This window comes from Humulus lupulus, chromosome 9 (assembly GCF_963169125.1).
Source record: "Humulus lupulus chromosome 9, drHumLupu1.1, whole genome shotgun sequence".
NCBI lineage: Eukaryota > Viridiplantae > Streptophyta > Magnoliopsida > Rosales > Cannabaceae > Humulus > Humulus lupulus.
This window is the reverse complement of record NC_084801.1, coordinates 130,873,273-130,897,721: the sequence shown is the minus strand read 5'-3', so window position 1 is coordinate 130,897,721 and position 24,449 is coordinate 130,873,273. Positions and strand designations below refer to the sequence as shown.

The 24,449-nt window shown below is 37.0% G+C and overlaps 1 long non-coding RNA gene across 1 annotated transcript; it reads right to left on the bottom strand.

Annotated features, from left to right (window-relative positions):
* Window positions 1–11,497: 11,497 nt before the first annotated feature.
* LOC133801871 (uncharacterized) lies at window positions 11,498–14,782 on the bottom strand. Its single transcript, XR_009877032.1, has 3 exons — window positions 14,559–14,782; window positions 14,398–14,476; window positions 11,498–11,739 (listed from the first exon to the last, which is right to left on the bottom strand). It is a non-coding gene; the product is annotated as an uncharacterized LOC133801871 (long non-coding RNA).
* Window positions 14,783–24,449: the final 9,667 nt, after the last annotated feature.

The following is a 24,449-nucleotide window of genomic DNA, read 5'->3' as shown; positions in this document are numbered from 1 at the left end:
TTGTAAGCGGTGGGGCAGTCCACCACTACAAAGGTGCAGAACTTGAACGAGTGCTGCAACTCACTTCCCAACGTAACGGGCAACTGGATCTTCCCCATGGGGAGTAGTGCGTCTCTATTGAAGCCGTAAATCTGGGTCGGGCACGACACCAGAATGTCTTCGATTAAGCCAATGGCGGTGAAGGCAGGCTTGAACAAGAGGTTGACGGAGCTCTCGTCATCCACCAACACGCAGGACACCAACTTGTTGGCGATTTGCGCATCTATGACCAGCGGGTCATGGTGCGGGAAATGGACTTTGCGGGCGTCGTCCTCCGCGAAGGTGATGGGGAGGTTCATCAACTTCGGGCGCTGAGCTGGGGCGTGGACAAGGGCGCATACCTCCGGATCATGGTCCAGTTCGCTCAGGTAGCGCTTTTGGTCGTTTCTGGATGGTCCTCCCAGGTGAGGTCCGCCCGAGATGGTGGCCACATGCCCATCCACTCGAGGGGGTGCGGCCCCGGATGGATAAGGAATTCCAGGGCCGGGAGCTTGCGCGATGGGGGCCCCTTGAGGGGCTGCGCCGTCGGTCCCTGTGCATACCCTCCCTGAGGCGGCTATGCCCTGGGCGCTCCCGAGACCGTGGGTTGTCCGGGGCCTGCTGACAGGCCCGGGACTCCCACGGGCATCCTGACCCACTGGTGGAGATGCCCCAGCTTGATGAGATTTTCGATCTAGTCTTTGAGCTGCCAGCATTCTTCGGTAGTGTGGCCTACATCCTTATGATAGGCGCACCTCTTGCTGGTATCCCTCGGATTCCTACCCCCCTTGAACATGGGGCTAGGCTTCCGGTAGTGAACCGCCCTTTTTGTGGCTAGGTAGAAGTTCTCCCTGGTGTCCACTAGGTTGGTGTATTTTGAATATTGGGGCTCGTAGCCCCTTTTTCCCCTCTTCACCGGCTCGGGCCGGTTCTGGCCTTTGCTAGATCGCTTACCCCAGGAGGGGTTCACGCTCGCTTCTGTCACTCCCGCCTGTGACTGCTGGGCCCCGACGGGGGCAACGCTGTGACCCGCTGGCGCGGCCCCATATCCGGAAAAGTGGGCGGATTGGGCTGGGACATATCCCGAAGAGGCAAGATCGTACACCGTATGGGTGTAGGTGATTCCAGGAGTAACGGCCGGTCCCAGGGCTACCGGGGGCGCGACGTAGGACTGCGCTGGGAACGAGGCCCAGTACCTTGGGAATGCTTGGGCGCTGGGTTGTGGTGCCGGAGACCACCCGAAAGCCTGGATCTGGGCTCTTCTCAATTGATAAATCCTTGAGCCCTCCTGATGAACTCTTCCAGGGTAGCCACCTTGTTTCGCTGCATGTCGTCCCAGAGAGGAGACCCGGCTCGGATTCCGGACTGCAACGCTACTAGGCATTGTCCGTCGTCCACCTTTGTCTTAGAGGCTTCTTCAGTGAAGTGCTGGATGTAGGCCCTCAGTGTCTCCGTGGGGAGCTGTTTGATATTTGCGAGGGCGCTGATCTGCATGTCCATCCTCATGGAGGCCACGAACTGTTTGCGAAACGCTGACTGCAGTACGGACCAGGATTGGATGGATCCCAGCTTAAGTCTTTTCCACCACTCCTTGGCGGGACCACCTAAAGTGATCGAGAAACAGAGGCACTTGCCGTCGTCACTGACGTGGGCCACCGTCATAAGCCGGTTGTATCGAGACAGATGGTCCCTGGGGTCGGTGTTTCTGGTGTAGGCGGTGAGGCTTGGCATCTTGAACCCCTTGGGGAGTACAGCGTCCAGGATATGCCTCGCGCAGGGCTCTTTGTCCTCTTCATCGGAGTCAGTATCCGCTCCTTCCTGCTTGCGAACCAAATGGTCCGTGACCTTTTTCAACGCGGCCAACTGCTCTATGAGCTGCTTTGCCGCGCCATCCTCCAAGGGAATTCTTTCGTTCCTCCTGTCGTTGATGTTGTTCCTGAGGTCGCCACCTCGAGGGAGGATCTTTTCCTTACGGGCCCGCTCTTTCCGAGCGTTCAGTCCGTCGCGTAGGTTTACCCGGGACATGTCGTCCCCTGAACTAAGGGCATGGTGCTCCTCGCTGCGTGGCCGTTCCCGAGGGTTTTTGTTTACCAATGCGCTTGGGTGCAAAGACCTTTCCCATTCGTCTCGCCCTGGGGCATGTCGGGGTTGTGCGTTCCGTGGCCGCGTCCCTTGCGGATCAATCGGGTGGCCTCGTCCTGGGACGGGGCGCACCTTCTCTTTCCTAGGGAGCGACCGGGAACGGGTCTCGGTTTTCGTGACGGGGGTGTTCTTTTCTCGGGTCTTTCCACCGACTTTCCTTTTCTCCCTGTCCAGGTTTCCTGGGGCTGGCTCAGGAAACTGCTCCAGGGGAGGGGTCGGCCTTGCTTCTTCGGGGACCCCGGTTCGGGCTTGTGGAGTAGGCTATTGTGCTCCTGGAAGTGGGCCAGCTGGAGGATTGGCCGCCGGACCTTGCGCGACTATGAATGCCTGCAGGGCTTGGAGAGACTCTTGCATCCGCCGATGCGCCTCCGCTTGCTCAGCGATCCTGGCCTCCTGATCCAGGACTTGCTGCCTCAGTCTAGTCACCTCCAGGTCCTGCTGGCTGGGCTCTCCTTCTGGGATCTCGGGATCCACAGCTTCGTCGTGGTACTCCCCCTCATTTTCCTCTTCATAATATTCCTCCTCATTCTCCACTTCGTACTCTATCCCACCCTCATAGTCTTGTGACTCGTCATGGTGAGAAGTTTGGGGGGGGGGGGGGGGGGGGAGCGTTCTCAGGCGGATTCTGAGGAAGATGCTGGGAAGGCAACAGATCTCCATTGCCCTGCTCTGGATTACTAGGGTCGAACGTTGTGTGTCACGTGTTCACCATTGTAGCAAAGGCTTGGTGTTAGCACTAGCTTTCTCAGGCTCTCAATGAAAGCACCAAAATGTTTACCGAGATTTTCGGAAACTACACTAATGAATATTAGTTAAGACTAATGATATGGAATTTAGAAGATTAACACAGGATTTTTACGTGGTTGGGGCGTTAATAAGCCTTAGTCCACGAGTCAGTTGTATTAGAGCTTGGAAAGTCTTTTACAATGGAGTTTCTCTCTATGTTTTGACAGAGTAACTGTATACAAGTTGAAGAGAGATCATTTTTCCTGTGTTCTATGGCCTGTATTTATAGGCTCATAGGAACACTGGACCTGGGCCGGGTATGACCCGGGCCCATCAAAGATGGGGATACTCTTGGCTTCTCTGGCGAAAGCCCACTATGTAAAAAATAAAACATACAGAGGTTCAAGACTAATTAAGGCCCAATAGGGTGGCCCAAGAACTATATTTCGCTCGACAAAATGGTGCTTTCAGTCTGGGGACTTCGAGTTACGAGGCAGATTCAGGGGACAAAGCCAGTCAGAGTACTTGGTAATGCAGGTCTGAAATAGCGACGTGCAATCCCGAGGTGGCATTTTCCGCAGGTGAAAAGTGGAGACAACCCCCATGCATCATGGGGCGGCTTCAGGGTCACGGATGCTTTTCCTTGCCAAAACGGGAGGACCTTATTCAGGTTCGTTTACCTCTGTCCCTCTTCGTTTACCACAGGCCCAGACCATTTACCAGGCTTCGGGATCGTTTTACCTATACTTCAATTGTATTCCCAACTGTCCATACGTCTCCCGGACGACTGTCCTGGATCACCATCCCGGACACTATACGGGTCCAGAATCACACTTGGGCCGTAGCCCTTGGTTACGCCTGTACCAAGCGAGCTTGGGCCGGGCCCATATCAGAATGCCCAGACCATGGGCCTGGACCATCGTCCTTAGCCCATGTCAAGAAATGGGGATAACATCAATAAAATAATATAAATTAATTTTTGACTTGGTCAATCACTTTTCTCACACGTTTTATTTTCATGATTATTTTTTTAATATAAATTTCTATTAAATCCCAAGCATATAGCTAATTGTATTTATAGTGACGTATTCACAGTGGAATATAACTATGATTATATGTTCAAAATAAGTTAGTCCTAAGATTAGTCAGTGCACAGGATGTGCAATGACTTGCCAATCTACGACATGATCTACTTACACATTGCAGTGTTATTTTCTTTCCAAAACATTAGCAAAGTAGATAAAGATCGGATGTATTTGTTACATCAGACAGGACCGATATTGACAGAAGATAGGAAAGTAAACACACCGTTATTATCAATTCTAGTCATATCATATAGTTGACCATAGGTCAATTCAATCTCAATTATGAGTGGTTAGTATTCTAACTGATTGTATTATTTGAGTTCTTTGACTTGTTTGTTACCAGCTTACCCTACGGACTAGCCCATACTTACATCTCGGGAACTCGGTAGTATAATTGAGTGGGAGTGTTAATCATAGATATGAACATCTATAGCTTCTGATGATGAAGTGAAACAATAGTTTCCTTTTAGTTTGGTTCAAGGTGTTAAATGATAGAGATCTCATTTCAATAATTAATATTAGTTTAATGAAATATCATTTATAAGGAATTAAGTGTCTTAAGGATAAAATACAATGAGGGGTAAAACAATATTATAGTCCCATCTCATTGTAGATCGTCTATATAGGATTGAGTGACAATTATGATTGTAACAATGGATAATTAATAGCATATCTATATTTTTTACAGAGTGTTCTATGAATTCAAGAGTGCAATTTCGAGTCTTTAGTGGAGTCACGGGGAATTAATAAGTTAGTAAATTTATTTGTTAGATTTATGATAACTTATTAGAGCTTGATTTCATAGGCCCATGGTCCCCACTGTACCTTGGATAAAATCACCTAGATAGTCTCAATTAATTAATTTAATTATCAATTATAATTATCAAAGTTGACCAGATCAATTTTGGATAGTTTAACATAGTTATGTAATTTTGAGAAGAAAAGATAAATTATGACAGATTTATTAATCAAGATAAATTGGTATATAAATTAATAAATAAGTTTAAATCAGTGTTCAAATTATAAATAATTAATTTGATAAAGTATTTAATTAATTAAATCAATCGAAAATAATACAAGCCTTGATTTTAAGTCCAATGAGCTTATAATCAAATGGGAAATTTCACGGGCCTAAAGCCCGTGATAATTTCGACCTAGGGCTGTTAATTGAATATTATTTATTGATTTTTTAATTAAATAAATGACCTAATTGAGTCTATAAAATGAATGTTAAGAGAGAGTTGAAAATAGATGTCAAAACATAAGTTGAAACACAAGTTTCTGATAGGTTTTAGATTCTCTCTAAACATAAGTCATTTTCTAAACCTTATTGTTCTTTTCTCTTCTTCTCGCTGTATCTATCTCATGTGTTGATAATTTTCCACTCTAGTCTAGGTGATTCTAAGGATACTTTGGAAGGTTGTGAAGAAAATTGAAGATCGGTTCAGTTTCTTGGTAATACTCTGCGACAGAATGGATACAAGGGTTAGAGAAACTGAAGGAATTACTCTATTATTTCGCTGCGTATAATGTAAGTATTCTTATCATTTCAATTTTAGAAACATGTTCTAGGTTATCTCATATTAATTTGTTTAATATTAGATCTACATGAAAATAAATAAATATCATGTATAAGTTTTACTAACAAAATATGCATGTGGGCCCGTTCTTGTCAAGGCGGGCATATTTGTAATTTTTGACCCGTTGAGGGTATATTTGCATTATGTATGTATTGTGAGTGAGACCCCAATGTTATGGTGATATATTTGAGATGTGTGGTCCGAGACAACCCTAGTGAGCAGGTTAGCAGAATAGTCACAACGGGGTCAAATACCCAGCTCAGAGTGAGCATAGGGGTATTTTGAGGAACCTAGTGAGTATTCGGAATTTATCGGATAATGGATAGTTATTTGGTGATTAATTGGGTATGTCGGGGTTGATTGGGAATTTGTAGGATGATTTGAGGGTTAGCGAGAAATATGGCTAATGACGATTTTGCCCTTGGGGCCATTAAAGGATAAGGTTGTGACTAAGGGGCATTATGGTCTTTATATCAAAGGATATACTTCACCCTTGGACTGCTTAAGCTGCCTAAAGGCCTTAGGGAGCCTAGATTAAACCAAAAGTTAAAGGATTAACACTCTCAGCCTTTCCTTTTATCTCTCACGGTTCTCTCTCTCTTGAGAATTGTTGGGAATTGAGGCTTTTTGGGGGAACTTGGTTAAGGAAATTGAAGGCAGGAGCTAGGATTGATTGAGGTCCAGTTTAGGGGACTTGATTTTCAAGGAGGTAAGCTTCGATTCCTACTTTTGATTTGTTTATTTCGGTGTTCTTGAGTTTTGAACTCAAGATATGAATTTTGGGCTGTGATGGAGTTTTGGCTTAGCTATTAGTGTGGTTGTGTCGTTTATGGTGTTTGGGAATGCTTGAGAGACTTAATTCTGGCTTTGTTTATGTCTAGGATGGATTTTTTGTGAATTGAGTTGAGGGAAAACGTAGGAAAAGCCCCAGAATTTTTGGGTTTTGGGCTCGAGCCCCAGTCTTGTTCTTCAGGCGTCGTGACCCGTGTGTACGAAGGGGATAGAAGCCTCTGAATTTTGGCCAAGCGTCGCGGTGCAGGTAGGGGCTCGCCGCGACCCGTGTCCCGCAAGAGAGAGAGCCTTAGGCTCTGACTTGTAGTGCATCGTAGCCCTAGGGGGCTGGGCCATGACTCTAATTGAAGAAACTAGCAAAAACATATTTTTAAGCTCGGAACTCAAACCTAAGTGCTCGGGAAGGATTCTACTACCCGGTTTAGTAGAATTCAAGGTCCCGGAGACTAGTATGTTATTTTGAAGTTTGTAATTGGTTTAGGTTTTATTGATTATTTATTAATACATTGTGACTAGATTATACCGCAAGGGCTCAGGGATAGGGATCGTGCTCGGGGTTGCCATACTCTAGCTGCTAGGGACTTGAGGTAAGAAAACTGCACCCGGGTAGTGAATGGGGCTTAGACCCCTGTTAATGAATATGTTATGATTGTGAACATATCTGTATTTGAGAATATCTAGATATACATGCTTATAGATGCCTTTGACTACTTATTGTGCATTGTGCATTTGTGATTATATTTGTTTAGAGGTCGACCTAAGGGTGCCTGGGGCAGATAGCAAGCATGAAGAACTCAGCCCGACCTAAGGGTGTCAGGGTCGACTATAAAACCAGAGGACTCAGCATAAGGGCGCCGGACCTGAACATTATACAATGAATAAAAGTGTTATTTGCACTTAACTATTTGAAGTGGTTGATGAGATTGGTTTATGCATTTGATTAAGCTAGGTGTTACTGTTAAGATTGTTAAGATAAGGTTAATTTTTCAAGATTTATTAGCAGCGGGTAATCGCTTTTATTAGCGGTGGAATACTTGCCGCTAATAATAGTATTAGCGGCGGGCTATATTTAATAGCGACGGGCCCCGCCGCTAATACTTTTACGGTTTACTCCATCCATCCTCTTCTTCTTCCAAAATCATAAACGCATTTTTCCTTTTTCCTCCATTTCCACTCTGATTTCCTCTTCCTCAATCAGGTACGTATATGTTTATATATATATATATATTTATTTATATTTTTTTTCGTTTTGGTATTAATTCTCTCACCCTCTGATATTTTATGATGTTTTTGTTCTCAGATACGATTTTGATAATCCATCCATTCTCTTCTTCTTCCAAAAGCAGAAACTCATTTTCCTCCATTTTTCTTCCGATTTCCTCTTCCTCTATCAGGTATGTATATGTTTATCTATGTATGTATATGTTTATTTATATATTTTTTTCGTTTTGGTATTAATTCTCTCACCCTTTGATATTTTATGATATATTTTTTTCTCAGATACAGTTTTGATATTAACATTAGAATAAGGTAGGGTTTTTTTTTCTCTTTGTGATTTCTGGTTTTTTGTTTATTAATTTATTTTGAATGAACTCTTAAATAACCAGTCATTGGAAATCTTTATTCATTTTTTGGCTGATGTCTAATTGTGAAATTTTTATTCATTTTTTAGCTGATTTTTAATAGATTAGAGTAATATATTTTGTAATGGGTATAAATTGATAACTTTAGGTGAAAAAAAATTATCATTTTAAAAGATAAATAAATGGATTGATTATTATGATTGTTAAGTTTTATTCTCTATAAAGTCAAATAAATAAATACGTTGTTATTATTAAGTCTTGAACTATGGAGATTTACATTAATGTCATCGTAAAATACATTGGTCTGGTATCTATATGTTTGCTTTTAGTTTTTATCGTCAGAGTTTTCCAAGTACAAAAAAAAATTTATGGTTGTGTTTAGTAAAATTTTTGTTTTACAATTTTTTAAACACAAAAATGGAAATATTATTTTTATTTTTAAAAAATAAAAATATGTTTGATAACTATTTTTGTTTTTTGTTTTTAAAAATAAAAAATAATAAATACGTTGGATAACTTTTATTTTTATGTTTTTTTTAAGAAAATAAAATGAGGTACTAATTTGAATAAAAGAAAATAAAAACTAAAAATGGAAAACGGTTTAAAAAAAATTCAAAATTGAAAATACCCATTACATTATATTTTCACGACATGATTTTTTTGTTATATGTTATGTCAACATAATGAGAATTGTAATAAATATTATATAATTTAGTTAATTAGTATTATTATAATTAATTGAAAATTATTAAAAAAAATAATTAGTAGTTAATTAGAAATTAATTTATTTTCTCGGTCCCGGTATGCTTGTGATTGATGGTTGTTGACTACAACCATCAATTACAGGGATATCGGCACAAAAATGATAAGTTTAAAATATTATCAATAAAATAATGAATGAAAAAAATTAATAAAATTTATCTAATTATTTAAAAAAATAAATTAGTCTAAAATTTAAATAATAATTTATTTGTAAAATTATTATTATTATTACAAATTAAAAAAATTATGAATCAAGAATTAAATAAATAATAATTTATTATTTAATTATTAGTTATTTTTTATTAATTTAATTAATTAAATAATAACAGTTTGATATAAAATTATCTAATTAAATAGTTTAATTTAATTTAATTTGTTTATCAAATAACATTATCTAATATTAAATAGTTACAATTAATTGAATATAGAAATTGATAATTATATATAATAAAAGTTTAATTTGTTTATAAATAACATTATCTAATCAAACATCATAAAATAACATAAGATATTATAATATTGCATAAGATTTCAAAAATGATAACAAATTTCTTTTGTTATCCATTCCTATTCACATTACTAAAACTCACACTCTTATAACACTTTAGATGGCGATTGATAAGACTTGGACAACATTGATAAATTGTGGTTGTCAAGAATATTGGAATGGTCTGCAAAATTTTTTGAGGATGGCGTCGGCACATAAAGATAATGATGGAAGAATTAGGTGCCCGTGTGTGAGATGCAATAATAATAGATTTGAATCTTTGGATGTAGTTCGAGCACACGTATTCGATAGGGGTTTTCATCAAGCTTATAATAAGTGGATTTTTCATGGTGAGGTGGAAGAAATTGTTGCTGATGAGGTGGTTGATGAGAATGAAGACGATGAGATGATTCACGTTGTGGAAGACTTCCTTTTACCAACAACTGAGGAAGTAGAAAGGGATCCGGTGGGAGTCAGTATTATGATGAGTTATTTGAGGAGATTGAAGCGGAGTTGTATCCTGGATGTGATTGGATTTCATCCCTGAACTTTTTAGCAAAGTTATTGCATCTAAAAGTTAGAGGGAAGGTGTCTAACAACATATTTGATGAATTGTTGAAGTTGTTAAAGCTTGCATTTCCTAAGGAAGACAAAATCCTCGGATCGTACTACAAGGCGAAAAAGAGATTGAAAAAATTAGGGTTGGGATACAAATCCATTCATGTGTGTCAGTATGATTGCTGCTTATTTTACAATGAGCATGCATCTAAAGAGACATGCCCAGTATGCAAAAGTAGTAGATGGATTACTTCCGAAATGACGAAAGGAAAAAAAGTGCCACACAAGGTGATGCATTACTTTCCGTTGTGCACCTCGATTGAAAAGATTATACAGTTCAAGGATTACAACGAAACACATGATATGGCATCACGCCGGGAAATCAAAAGATGAAGGGGTGATGCTACACCCGGTGGACGGCTCTGCGTGGAAGGACTTTGATGCCAAGCATCCTAATTTTTCAAGGGATCCCAGAAATGTTCGTCTGGGCTTAGCTGCTGATGGATTTAATCCATTTGGCAACATGAACCTTGCATACAGCTGTGGCCTGTGGTGTTGGCAAACTATAATTTTCCACCTTGGTTGTGTATGAAAGACAATTATTTCATGTTGACCCTCCTTATTCCTGGGCCAAAATCGACAGGTAAGGACATGGATGTATTTCTGAGACCATTGGTGGATGAGTTGAAGGATCTGTGGGTTAGCAGAGTTGACACAAGAGATAGTACGACCAACAGGATTGTCAAGATGCAGGCAGCCCTTTTGTGGACAATGAATGATTTTCCAACTCGCAGTAGTTTTTCTGGATGGAGTGGTCAGGGATACAAAGCTTGTCCTACGTGTAATGAAGACACAACTTCCATCCGAGTGATCGGTAAGACATCTTATGTTGGTCACAGAAGATTCTTTCCAAGTACTCATCGAATGAGAAGAGACACTGAGTTCGATGGAGAAGTTGAGAGAAGACGTCCTCCGAGACGGTTTACTTGTGAGGATATACTAGAACAAGTTAATGCTCTTGCAGCGCAAGTTCCAGGAAAACATGTCCAGTTTGGGGGTGTGAAACGTAAAAGAGGTGTAGATGAAGGTAATTGGAGGAAAAAAAGTATCTTTTACGAGCTTGAGTATTGGTGTACAAACAAATTAAAACACAATATAGATGTCATGCATGTTGAGAAGAATGTGTGCGATAGTCTCCTTGGTACCATCTTAGACAATGATAAATCTAAGGACACCACTAATGCAAGACATGATTTGAAAAAGATGGGTGTGAGAGAATCATTGTGGATTTATGAAGATGAGAACGAGAATTGATGAAGCCGCACACTCCTTATGTGTTAACTCCGGCACAGAGGCAACAATTTTGCCAGTTTATAAAAGGAGTTAGATTTCCATATGGCTTTTGTTCAAATTTAAAGAAGAAAGTGTCCGAGAATGACACAAATATTCTTGGGTTGAAGTCACATGATTGTCATGTGATAATGCAACGATTACTTTCTCTCGGTGTTCAATAGTTTCTTCCAAAATCTATATCAACAATAATTATAGAATTGTACAATTTCTTCAGGCAAACATGTTCAAGGACTTTAAATGTCAAATATATGGAGGAAGCACAAAATGATCTTATTCAAATATTGTGCAAGATGGAGTTGATTTTTCCTCCATCTTTTTTTGATATAATGATTCATTTGGTCTTACATTTGCCAGGAGAAGCTATATTGGGTGTGTAACAACCCGGATTTTCAAGACTCGATAATGCGGAAATATAAATGTTTTCATTTAACAAAATGTCTCAAAAACCCATAGAAAAAAAAACTTTTTAAAAAGTCGTATGGCCATACTTAACATTTAGTTACAAACATGTTTTATAAAGATTAGAGTGAGCCTAGTTTAGGAAAATTACACAACATTTCCAAAAATAAAAAGGCTTCCCAAAAGGTCGGTCCACATGTACATTTGCAAGGAAGACTCCAGCGCTCACTGCTCTGCCTTGCCCTTGTTCTTACCTACAACATGAAACAACTAGGTAAGCGAAAACGCTTAGTAAGATCAACTTCCAAACAAAGCAGATAGAGAAATAGGGATCCAGACCCATCCGGACCCTACACAATCAATTTCAAGAACGCTAAAGCGTCCTGGCAAACTTATGGTCATGCCTGATAACCAAGGATAAATTAATTCACATCTAGATAAAAATCCTGCACTCAGAAAATCCCAGAACAAGCAGATATATTATATCGCAACTAATTCTTACCAATAATTATATCCCTGCACTCAGAAAATCCCAGAGCAAGCAGATATATTATATCACAACTATATCTTATCAACAATTATATCCCTACACTCAGAAAATCCCAGAGCAAGCAGATATATTATACCACAATATAATTCGAGACCAACGCTCGACAATTTCCAACAATTCAGGCGTAACGCGCCCTCCAACATAATTGCTAATCTGTAAAAGAGAACCAAGTCTCCACACTAAGATCTAGCCAATAAATATTCTCATCAAGGGTAACTATCGTGTTACCTAGGGCATCGCTACTTATTCAAGAGTGTAATCCAATTTACACGGTTTTACGGAGACTTCTATGTTAATCAGTGGTGCTGGTGAGCAGCTACCCCTAGGGTGTTCAACCTCACTCAAACTTGGCAACCCCTAGTATCTCTAGGCACTCTCATGGAATGGCCAATATTCACGGCTGCTATCCGGGAATAACTTATCAGAGTACTTGCTCGGATTCTAACCGTCCAATGATTAAGTAAGCATGAGGGCCCCTAGGTCCCATTTATCTTGGCGCCCCTAGGTTTAACCAGCTTATCCTCATCTCATGGCCACTCGTCGCGGTAATGAACCGGACATAAATAAAATCAAACAGTGTGACGGGGATCAACCGTCTAGGATATGACGGACTTCTACCGTTCATATTTTCTAAATCAGCACTCACTAGACTAACGTCTCTAAGCAACTTTCTATGACAGCCTATATATATGCATGTATCCCTATACTAACATACAAGACAATAATCATTTCATGTTGCAGCCATACAATATAAGTTGACTTACTTGGAGTCCTTAGCGCTCAGCAGGTTTTCACCCTCCAACGTTCAGTCCAGTTATGCTTAGCCAATACTGTAGTTATCCATACAGTATACTCGGATTAATTATGGCACTAATAATTCATTATTATTATTTTGGGCAGTTTGGTCATTTTAATAAAAGTCATTTGTAAGGATTTATAATCCTTATTTGGTTTTAAACCTATTAAGGAAAGTCATACAAAATATTCGAGACTAAACCCTAAGTCTCGGGGAGACCTATCCTAAGGTCTCGATACCTAGGCTCGGGTATCACAATGGTATTTCCCCACAACCCGCTAAAAATCTTATTCTTTCAAGGTATCGTTATTAACCCGCACTTTCGACTAGTCGGTTAAAATATGTAAGATTTTAGCCTGAATTATATCCAGGAAATACAAATAAATTCCTTAATTATTTTTAAAGAAAATAAACTCTTTAGATTTTCCTTTTATTTTTCTTAAGGTTTTAATATCTAAAAACCGATTTAAGAAAATTGCCTAATTTGTCTTAATTAGAAAAACCGTTATAAATTTCTCATCTTGACTAATTAATTTTCCAAAAGCAATTAATCAATTTTTACTTACTAGAAAAATAATTCATTTAATTATTTTCTCAAAATATAGGGTTTTAAACCCTCTTTTAATTTATTAACTATTAATAAATTAAATCTCTTATTTTTAGAAAGAATAAAAATTATTTAATAAAAATAATTCATTTAAACTCAAAGGGGTAATTTTAGTGAAAATATGATTTCAAGACTTACCAATTTATATCTTGAAATAAGCAAAATTTTACTTTTTACCTTATGTTCCAAAATCTCATTTTTCACATTTTTTACATTTTTAACTACATACTTCGTTAGTTCATAACTTGAAATTTACTTACCCAATTGTTACCAAAATTTCCCAATTCCATTTTTGTTATGCCATTTAGGTCTTTGTAAAATCTTAGGACAAAATGAGCATTTTTTATTGGTGAAATCATTTTCCAACAATGAGGTAAAAATGACCTTATTTTCAAGTCCTTATTTTTTTCAAACTTTGACAGTTAATAACTTTCAAACCGTTGAATATTTTCTTACCAAATTTTACAGTGGAATAATAGGTTATGCCAGAAATATGTCCACAAAAGTTTAGAAAAAACTGGGTTCATTTTCCCTATACAGTGGCTGTCCAAACTTGGTTCCGAAAATAAGAATACAAAAAAAACAGTTTTTTACCTAAACTTTGAAATAGCATAACTTACTCATTTCTAAACATTTTTTTGTGTTTCAAAAGCTCAATTTTATGTACTCAATCTCAACAACATCACAGTACAATTTAATTTTACAAAAACAATATACAGTGGCTGCTTGACCCCTTGGAAGTCACAGCTCAAAACATGTTTTGTTTTAGGGTATCCTACAAAACCCTTGGGGGTTTTGGTTCCCATTTTCAAACATCAATACACATGCATCATAAAAATTATTAAACAACTACCATAACCTTATTACATCACCAACAAGAAACTTTAAGCATTAAATATACAAAATAATGCTTAAAACTAAAAACCCTACAACAAAATCATCAAAAGTGAACTTTTTACCTCTTTGGTGTTATTGTTTAAGGTTTTGACCTTCCTATTAGCTTTGGCTCCTCCAAAACCTTTCAAAAACCCTAACCAACTTCCCCCAACAACATAGGTAATTAGCTATTTGAAACTCTATGATTAAAACTTGACAAAAGTCTAGATTAATGAAACTTTACCTTAGGGAAAACCCTTCCTAGACCAAGACTTAGCTTCCAAGTTTCTTTGGTGTTCTTGGGGTTGAAAATGGAGAGAACACTTGAGAGAGTCTTCAAAAATCAGATGAGAGTGAATGAGAGAGGGAGAGTGGTCGGATTTGGGGGTTAGAATGGCTCACACAACTCTTCAAAATATCACAAAACACTTGAGTGCTTTTCTACCCACTTGCCCACTTGACTTCTTAATTAAAATGGGAGTTAAACTTTATAAAATTGGGTCCACACCACTCTAAAATACCACATGGCCGGCCACCCTTTGCCATATATGATCATTTCATTTTTTTTTTTTAATAAAGGTTAATAAATGTTTCATAAGAAGAAAAGTCCAAATTGGCTTTTGACACCTTTTTCACTCTTCTTAAGTTTTAATCACCAAACTTAACATTAATTAATTAAATAAATTAAATGTCTCTCACATTTAATTTAATTAATCACATAATAAAATTTAAGCTAAAGTCCATTCATGGAATAAAATTCCCCATTTCGGCAAAAATTAGGCATTTAACACAAAATGCCTTAAAATTTCCATTTTGTTTTAGGTTTATTATTTTTGACCAAACTTTAACTTTTATGAAAGTATTTTATGCCCAAAATATAATTGCCATGATTTTTCGTTTTATTTTCCGAGATTTTTACTCGATCAGGGTTTTTGTGTCGGTCCAGGACCGAAAGTCTTATCTGACTTTTAAAATCACAAAATTCATATTTTGGCTAGCAATAACTCATGGAATACTTACAAACAAAATATAATATTATTTAAAATAATATTCTTAACCCGGGGGAAAAATCCCGACCCGAGTCGTTTAAAGGTACCCGAAAACGTAGGACGTTACAGGGTGGCCCGGTATTTATGAGGTGGATGTATCCCTTTGGAAGGTACATGAAAAATTGAAGAATTACGTGGGAAATAAAGCTCGCCCTAAAGGGTCGATCGCCGAAGGCTATGTTGCAGATGAGGCTTTGACCTTTTGTTCAATGTATTTCAAAGACATTGAAACAAGATTTAACCGTCTTGATCGAAATGAAGATGCAACTTATATCCCATGAAACCTTACAGTTTTCCAATCTCAATGTCGTCCACTCACAAAGGGAACTTTGAAGCCTCTCAATCATAACACTCGTGAAATAGCTAAGTGGTTCATATTTGAGAATTCTCCTGAAATTGAGCCTTATTTAGAGTAAGTTTATTTCCTTTTAAATTAGAACATGTGTGGTTATTATAAGTTTTTTGTTATCAAGAATTTTAACACTATTCTAATTAACAATGAACACATACAAGAGATTAGACAAAAATACCTAGATGGTGATCATGATCGTTTGCATAGAAAAAAAATTCATTCGTGGTTTCATAAGAAGGTAGCTTTGAACTTTGAACTTTCACGTAAGTTTAATGATATATTTTGTGAATCTAATATCATTTTATGTATTTAGATATATGACTTGCACAAGCTTGGGTCTTTGGAAAATGGTGAAGAATTGTTAGCTTTAGCATCTGGGTCAGATCATTTGGCAACCTATTACCAAGGTTGTATAGTCAATGGTGTTCGATTTATTGCACACAACCGAGATAAAAAGTGCACCACACAGAATAGTGGAGTGTCTGTTGCCGGAACAGAAGGTTTTAATTATTACGGCACGCTTGAAGAAGTAGTGACACTATCTTTCACTGGTGCATATTCAGTGGCATTATTTCGGTGCAAATGGTTTCATACAAATCCAAGAATGAAGAAAACAATCATTGAAAATAATATCACTAGCATAAACGTCAATGGTGAATGGTACAAAGATGAGCCATATATACTTGCTACTCAAGTTAAGCAAGTTTTCTATCTCGATGATATACTTAGAGGTCGTGATTGGAAAGTTGTAGAAGATGTGGATCATCGACAAATTTGGGACATTAAGGACAATTCTGATGAGGTTAATGATGTTATAGATGTTATACATGAAACAAGTTCATCAAATTTTGTGTTGACTGTGGACCTCGGAGAGTTGATTATGCAATCTGATCAACCTGCTGCATATGTTGGGGTTGATGAAGAAGGTGACGACGAAGCTGATATGTCAGAACATGAGAAAGTCGCAGTTGTAGAGGATGAATTGTTAGTTGAGCTTCGTGAAGATGAAAATGTGTCTCCGATTACTGATGGAAATGATAGTGATTACTCTGTTTTGTTTTTCTATTTGTGTAACAGAACTATATATTGAAATATAATAAATTTTTTTTAATTATTATTAATATGAATTGAACGTGATATACTTCTAATTTAATTTAATGCTAATTACTAACTAATAAATTTTTAATTGAAGTAAAATGTCAGCTGATATAGCAACCTATCACGATGGAGATAGTGAGGGTCAAGACCCACCAGATCTTTCTAGAGTACCATCATCTTGCGAGTCAGGTTAAATATTTCATATCAAAATTACTTTTAGAAATTATATTGTTAGAGAAATATAACAACAATACTAATACTGGTTATTGTTAATAAATTTTAAAGCCCCGCCGACGAGAAGAAAAGGTCGTGGCCTTGCTAGTAATAATGTTCTTGAAGAACGAAGGAAAAAAGTCGGGAAACCATTGGATCTAGAGCTTGATCCTGTGACGAACAAAGTGGTTGGGCAGGAGGATCAAGCTTTTATTTGCATGTTGGGCACTCTAGTTACCATTTTTTGTCCGGGACATTACTTGGATTTTGCTAATTTACCTCAACAGTTTAAGGATCAAGTGCTTGATTGTATGAGGGTAAAAAAATTACAAATCTTGTACTTTTCATTATTTATTTCCATTATTTACAAAGTCATCTATTTTTTTTTTCTTAATGCAGTATTACTATAATATAGGCGGTCATCCACAACGTGAGTCTGTTCTGGCAACTGTCTATAAGGAGATGGGCGAAAGATATCGCAAGAGAAAGAACAATAGACATAAACACTTCAAAAATCATTATGTTGGACTAGAAGATTAGGAGAATGTCCTCTCTAAGCCACCAAACCATTGCACTAAGGAGGCTTGGAAGAATATTTGTGAATTGTTTTTTAGCGAAAGATTTTTGGCTCATTTCGCTAAAAATCAAGCAAACAGAAAACAATGAAGTATGTAACAACACAAGGCACAAAGTCGTTGGCAGCTAAGCGTCACGGATATGTAAGTAAAGATGTTAATTTAATTTTATAAAATTACACATTCTAAAACATTTTGTTTACATTTGTATAGGAGAACCCAGATGCGCATGTTATTGATACTTGGAGGGATGCTCATATGAAAAAATCGACAAAATCTTTTGTCAATGAGGCAGCTCAACAAAATTATGTAAGTGAATAGTATTGTTTTTTTTTTGTTTCTAATGTTTCTAACGTTTCTAATTTCTTTTATAATATTATCTTTATACAGGAAAAAATTACGGCAAAAGTTCAGAGGTCACAGCTTGAGAGGCAGAGTCAACAACAGAGTGAGGGATCTCTTAATGTATCTGGCGTTGATTCATCCCCAGTCGATCAATACGAGATACTAAGTAAAGTACTCGGGGAGAGATATAACTACCAAAGAGGAGTGGGTTATAGGGCGAAAGGGAAGGCAAGAAAGACAACCTCCAGCTCTACAGATCAAAGTCAGTCCCAAGCAGATACTGCTGCTACGCCTAATGAAGATATGACTACTATGGCTCTGATAATGAAGGCAATGCATGAGACGATTCAGAAGGTGGTACCTGAGCAACCCAGTAATCTGTATGACCCACGGTTTGACAATTTTCTGCAGATGTATTTGCCACCACAATCTAAAGGTGGTTCGTCTTCTTAGAGTAACATCGCCCATCCTGACCTTCATACACCGCCACAGCAGCAGTACCAGCCACCTTCATAGTATCCGCCACAGCAGCAGTACCAGCCTCCTCCACCGTATCCGCCACGTGTGCCGTCGCAACAACCTCCTCAGTATCAAAACCAATACATTTTTGGACGCTCTTCCCAGTCTCCTCCACTATATTTTAGCTTTACCGATTTTCAAGGAGGATCGATGCAACATCCACTACCTAATGTTAGGTATGGGGAGGTTGGAGGTTTGTTGGAGCAGCCATATGTGAGATATGGTGAGTTTGGGGGTGGGTCGCAACCACAGCCTCGAGATCAGTTTGGGGACCTCATGCTCGGACGATCATCACAGCAACCTTATATTCCTTCACCGCCACAGCCATAGCCGTCGCCCTCACAGCCACACCAGAATGTTGAAGATGAGGACAATTTCAATATTAATCTTAATGATTTTATTTAGTTATTAGTTTATGTATTTGGATTGAATTAATACTTTTTTTATTTTTAATGACAATAGCGGTATTAGCTAGTTTGATAAATATTAAAACTATTCACATTAATTTTAATGTTAGTTATGTTTAAATTAATTAAAGGGTTATTTGTTAAAATTTATTATGAATTATTTTTAAAAATAATTAAATTTAATAAGTATTAATTTATTTCAAATTATTTTTAAATTATATTATAAAAATATTATTAGTGGCAAACCCCACGGCTAATAATAATGCATCTGACACAGGTATTAGCGGCAGGTTCCGCCGCTAATAATATGATATCAGCGACGTGTGGTCAGTCCGCCGCTAATAATAGCGACAAATAATTTGAGGCGGGTCATTAGCAGCGGAGGACCCCGCTGCTAATGGCGTCAATTCTTGTAGTGAATAGTGTACAAAAAAATATTAATTTATTTTTATAATTTTATAGAAGTATTTTATAATTTTATTTTTCTTCTAATAATTAGTATGTTTTATTATAGTATTTTCATCAAAGTTTTTAAATTATTTTTTATTAAAATTAAAGAAAAATTAAACTTATGCTTTATTTTTACTATCGGTATTAAAAATTAATTAAATTCTTATCTAACAAATTATATAGCATAAATTTTTCTTTCTAAAAAGTATATTATTAAAAAAAAAAGCATAATATCCAAAAATAATATATGTATTTAATTAAAAAAACAATATACGATGCATATATGAAAAAAAAAACTTTTTTATAAGAGACTATGAAAAAAAAATAAGTAAATGGTATTTTTAATGAAATAATTGATTTAAATATGTGTGACTTAACTTTTTCATTTTCTATTTTTAAATAAATATATCAAATCTATTTAATGTCGCGATCATTTACTTTCCCAATAACTAACATATATAAATTAATGGAAAAAACATCAAAACTCAAAAAAAAAGAAAAAAATAACCATTATTAGAATTCTATTGGCGCGATAATGATGGAATAGAGAATTTGAGACCGCTAATTTTTATTCATATATATATATATATCTTCTATATAATAAGTGTGTAGATAACATAAATTCTTAGTTTTAACGGTTTTTTATTTACTTTGACAGAATATTCTTATATTTAACGGTAGATTGTAAACACTTAAACTTAAATAAAATAAAATAAATAATTAAAAAATAAAATAGGATATTTTTGAAATATTTTACAATCATAATTATTTAAAAATAATCAAACAAATTAAAATAGTATATTTTTTAAATATTTTACAATGATAATTATTTTGAAATAATATCATATTAAACATATAATGTAATTTATTGTCAATTAGCAACAAATTATTAAATTATATGACATTAATATAAATTTAATAAAAATAATTAATAAATTCTATAAATAGAACTCATATATGTAAATATTTTTAATCCAAGAAAAAAAAGAATACTAGTGATCTTAAATATTTACTTTTTCGGAACATAGCAATCCCGCCTTGCCTAGTGCACAACACTAATTTAACAATATGAATTTAACAATAATTATAGAACAAAATACTGGGGGAAAAAGCTCTGTTTAAAATTCTAGGGCAGGTGGGGATTCCATTGCTGTTGGATTCATATATTAAGAACAAAGAAATGTTGATCTATCCTAGGGTGCTGGTGGAAGTTCAGTTAGATCAAGCATTTCCTGAAGTGATTTCATTTACAAATGAATTACAGCGGGAAATTTTTCTAACAGTGCACTATGAATGGTTACCTATCACTTGTAGGAAGTGTTCGGGCATGGGACATTCTGCAGAGATGTGTAGAAAAGAAGATGAAGTTAGACAGAAATGGGTGGTCAAAAAGAAAGTAGAAGGGGCGTTACCTTTGGAGGATTTTCAAAAGAAAGACAAAGAAGGATTTCTTCCTGTTACAAAGGGCAGGAAAGTGATATCAGAGGAGGTCAGAGATACCAAGTTGACTAATAGTTTTCAGACTCTGGAGGAAACAGGAGACATATTGGATGGTCAAGAGGATATTATACATCAGGGAGGGGGAGCTCCTCCTTGTGGAAATGGATAGGATTATCAGTTGGAATTTCAGGGGACCAATAAACGCCACAAACAGGAAGAGGTTAAAAAGCTGATATTTGCTATGAAGGTGGGTTTAGTTGGTCTCCGTGAAACAAAAGTACAGGCCCAGAATTTGGGGTCTGTATATGTTAATATGTTTGCGGGTTGGTGTTTCTCAACAAATAATGCTTGGCACAAAGGAGGTCGAATTATGGTGAGTTGGAATCCGGGAATGTTTACTGTCAATATTCTGTTATGTACGAGTCAACTAACGCATCTTGATATTATTTCTGTGGCTGGAAAAGAACAGTTCTTGGTTACATACATATATGCAATGAATGATGAACTTGGAAGAGAGATTCTTTGGGCAGATTTAAAGGATATAGCAGACAAGGTTACTGGTCCATGGCTTCTTCTAGGAGATTTTAATGATATCTTAAGTTTGGAAGAGAGGATAGGTGGAAATAAGAGGCAACGATGTTCTGGGGCATTCAAGACTTGTGTTGATTATTGTAAGGTGGAAGATGTTAAATACACAGGTTCTTTTTTCACTTGGAATAACAAACAAAGTTTAGATACTCAGATTTATTCTAAACTGGATAGAGTACTAGCAAATTAGCAATGGTCAAGTAAATTTCCGAATGCAGAGGTAGTATTTATGTCTGAAGGAGCTTTTGATCACTGCCCAGCTGTTCTTTCTGTCTACTCAGATGTTCCAACAGGGAAGAAACCATTCAGATTTTTTAGAATGTGGCAACAAGTTCCAGATTTTACAACAAGGTTGGAAAGGATTTGGTTGACCAAGGATGGGGTGCCCCAATGTTTTAGCTGGTTCAGAAATTAAAAAGAATTAAAGTTTTCTTAAAGGAGTTGAACAACACTGAATTTGGGGATATTCAGGCACTTTATGCAAGGAGTTATCAAGTACTACTAGATAGCCAAACAGATTTAGTTCAAAATCCACTTGATCTAGAATTACTCTCTAAAGAAACAGAAGCTCAAGCAATATGCAAAGACCTCAAAGCCAAGTATCTATCTTTCTTACAACCAAAAGCAAAGCTTCATTGGATGAAATATGGGGATGATAACACTTCCTTTTTCCATAATAGTATTCGAATTAGAAGGAATGTGAACAGGATTTACTCAATTAAGGATATGGATGGTGTTTGGATAGATAAACCAAATAAAGTGAATAATGCTTTCTTGCAGTTCTATCACAACCTCCTTGGAAGCAAAATGGAAGGAAGAAAATCTGTGCTGCCTCAGATTTTTAATCAAGGACTGACAGTCATAGCAGCTCACAAGTGTATTTTAACAGTAGAATTTTCTAATGCAGAAGTGAAAGCAGTTATGTTTGGGATTCCTGGAACTAAATCCCCGGGGCCTGATGGTTTCAATAGTTTTTTCTACCAAGATAACTGGGAGGTGGTTGGAAGTTTAGTATGTGAAGCTATTCAATCCTTTTTGCATACTGGATAGATTGTTGAAAGAGATTAATTCTACAACTATCACTCTGATTCCTAATGGCAAATGTCCAGAAACTGTTAATGATTTTTGGCCTATTGCTTGCTGTAATGTGGTGTACAAAGTTGCAACTAAATTAGTCTGCTCACGATTGAGGAAGGTACTTCCAGATCTTATTGCTCAGAATCAAAGTGGTTTTGTTCAAGGAAGGTACATAGCATATAACATAATGCTATGCCAAGATTTGATCAGGCATTATGGAAGGGGCAATTCCAAACCGACATGCTTGATTAAACTTGATTTACGAAAGGCATATGATACCATTGAGTGGGAGTTTATAGAAGAAGTGCTGGTTGCTTTCAATTTTCATACTGAGTTCATTCAGTTGGTTATGATCTGTGTTAGGACCCCCAGGTTTAGTTTCATGTTTAATGGGTCTTTACATGGATTTTTTGCAGCAAAAAGAGGACTACGGCAGGGGGATCCACTATCTCCTCTTCTATTTGTACTATGGATGGAATATTTATCCCGAATAATGCAAAAGATTGGAAAGATAGAAGGCTTTAAATTTCATGACAGATGTGGATATCTTCAACTAAATCATCTCTGCTTTGCAGATGATATCTTATTGTTCTGTCATGGGGATTTTAAATCGGTCCATCTTATGCTAAGAGGATTGAAATTATTTTCCCAAACATCTGGACTTCAGCCAAATGCATTGAAATCTGCTCTGTATTGCAGCAACATGGATGAATTGGAGGTTCAAAGGATAATAGTTTCTTCTGGTTTTCAAAGGCAACAATTACCTTTTCAATACTTGGGGATTCCTATTTGTGCACAGAGACTTCCAGCAGCTGAATGTACAATTTTAGTGGACAAAATGGTTCAGCGGATTAAAGTATGGAGCACCATAAACCTTTCTTATGCGGGTAGATTAGTTTTAGTTAATTCAATATTAATGGAAATTTACACATATTGGGCACAGATCATGATTCTTCCTAAAAAGGTTTTGTAACAAGTTTATGCAATATGTAGGAACTTTTTATGGAAAGGTATGGTTGATTCTAATACTTCAGGACAGGTTTTATGGGAGGATATCTGTAAAACTAAGGCTGAGGGAGGCTTGGGTTTTAGGAGGATCAAAGAGTGGAACATAGTAGCTATTGGTAAATATGTCTCCGCATTGGCCTCGAAAAAAGATTCTTTATGGGTGAGATGGGTACATGCTGTGTATATTAGAAAGAATGAATGGTGGGACAACAAAGCACCAAGCGACAGCAGCGAATTACAAGAATCTGAGTATGGCACAAATTTATCCTACTGGGGTTTACAAGATTGCAGAGGGATACAAAGCTTTAGTTACACAATATCGAAAGGTTTTTTGGTATAGAGAAGTCTGGAATAGAGCCATCATACCAAGGCATAGATTCATTTTATGGTTGGCTTTATTAGACAAGTTACAACTGAAGGATAGATTATTCAGATTCAACATAGCTAGTGATAATCAATGTCTGCTATGTGCTAGTGGCAAGGAATCATGAGAACATATTTTTTGACATTAAGGTCTAGCTGGAATGGAAATCAGCAGCTTCTAACTTACCCAAGCTGCAGTAGATTGCAAAGTCACGAATTGGTAGATTCGTGAAGCAAGTGTTCATAGTAGCTTTGGCTGCATTGATATATCAGATTTGGTGGGCCAGAAATGAAGCTTTGTGGAGTCATAGAGTTTATATAGCCACAATTCTTATTCAAAAAATTCAAAGTAATGTAAAGAATAGAATTAGAAGCCTTATGACTAACAAGATACAAAGGATAGATAGAGAATGTTTTGAAAAATTGTAATAGAATGTTGACAGGCCTATCAAATCAGATCTGATTTACCAAAAAAACCAATAATTATAGAATATACACTAATTTAACAATACAAAGTATCACTACCAAATTATACTAATTATGTGGTGTTGACACCTTTATGCTGTTAAACAGCAATACTCTAAAGTATTACTAACCATGATGAGGAACCACTTCATTCTCTGGTGTCCGAGTTGGACACACTAAAGGAAA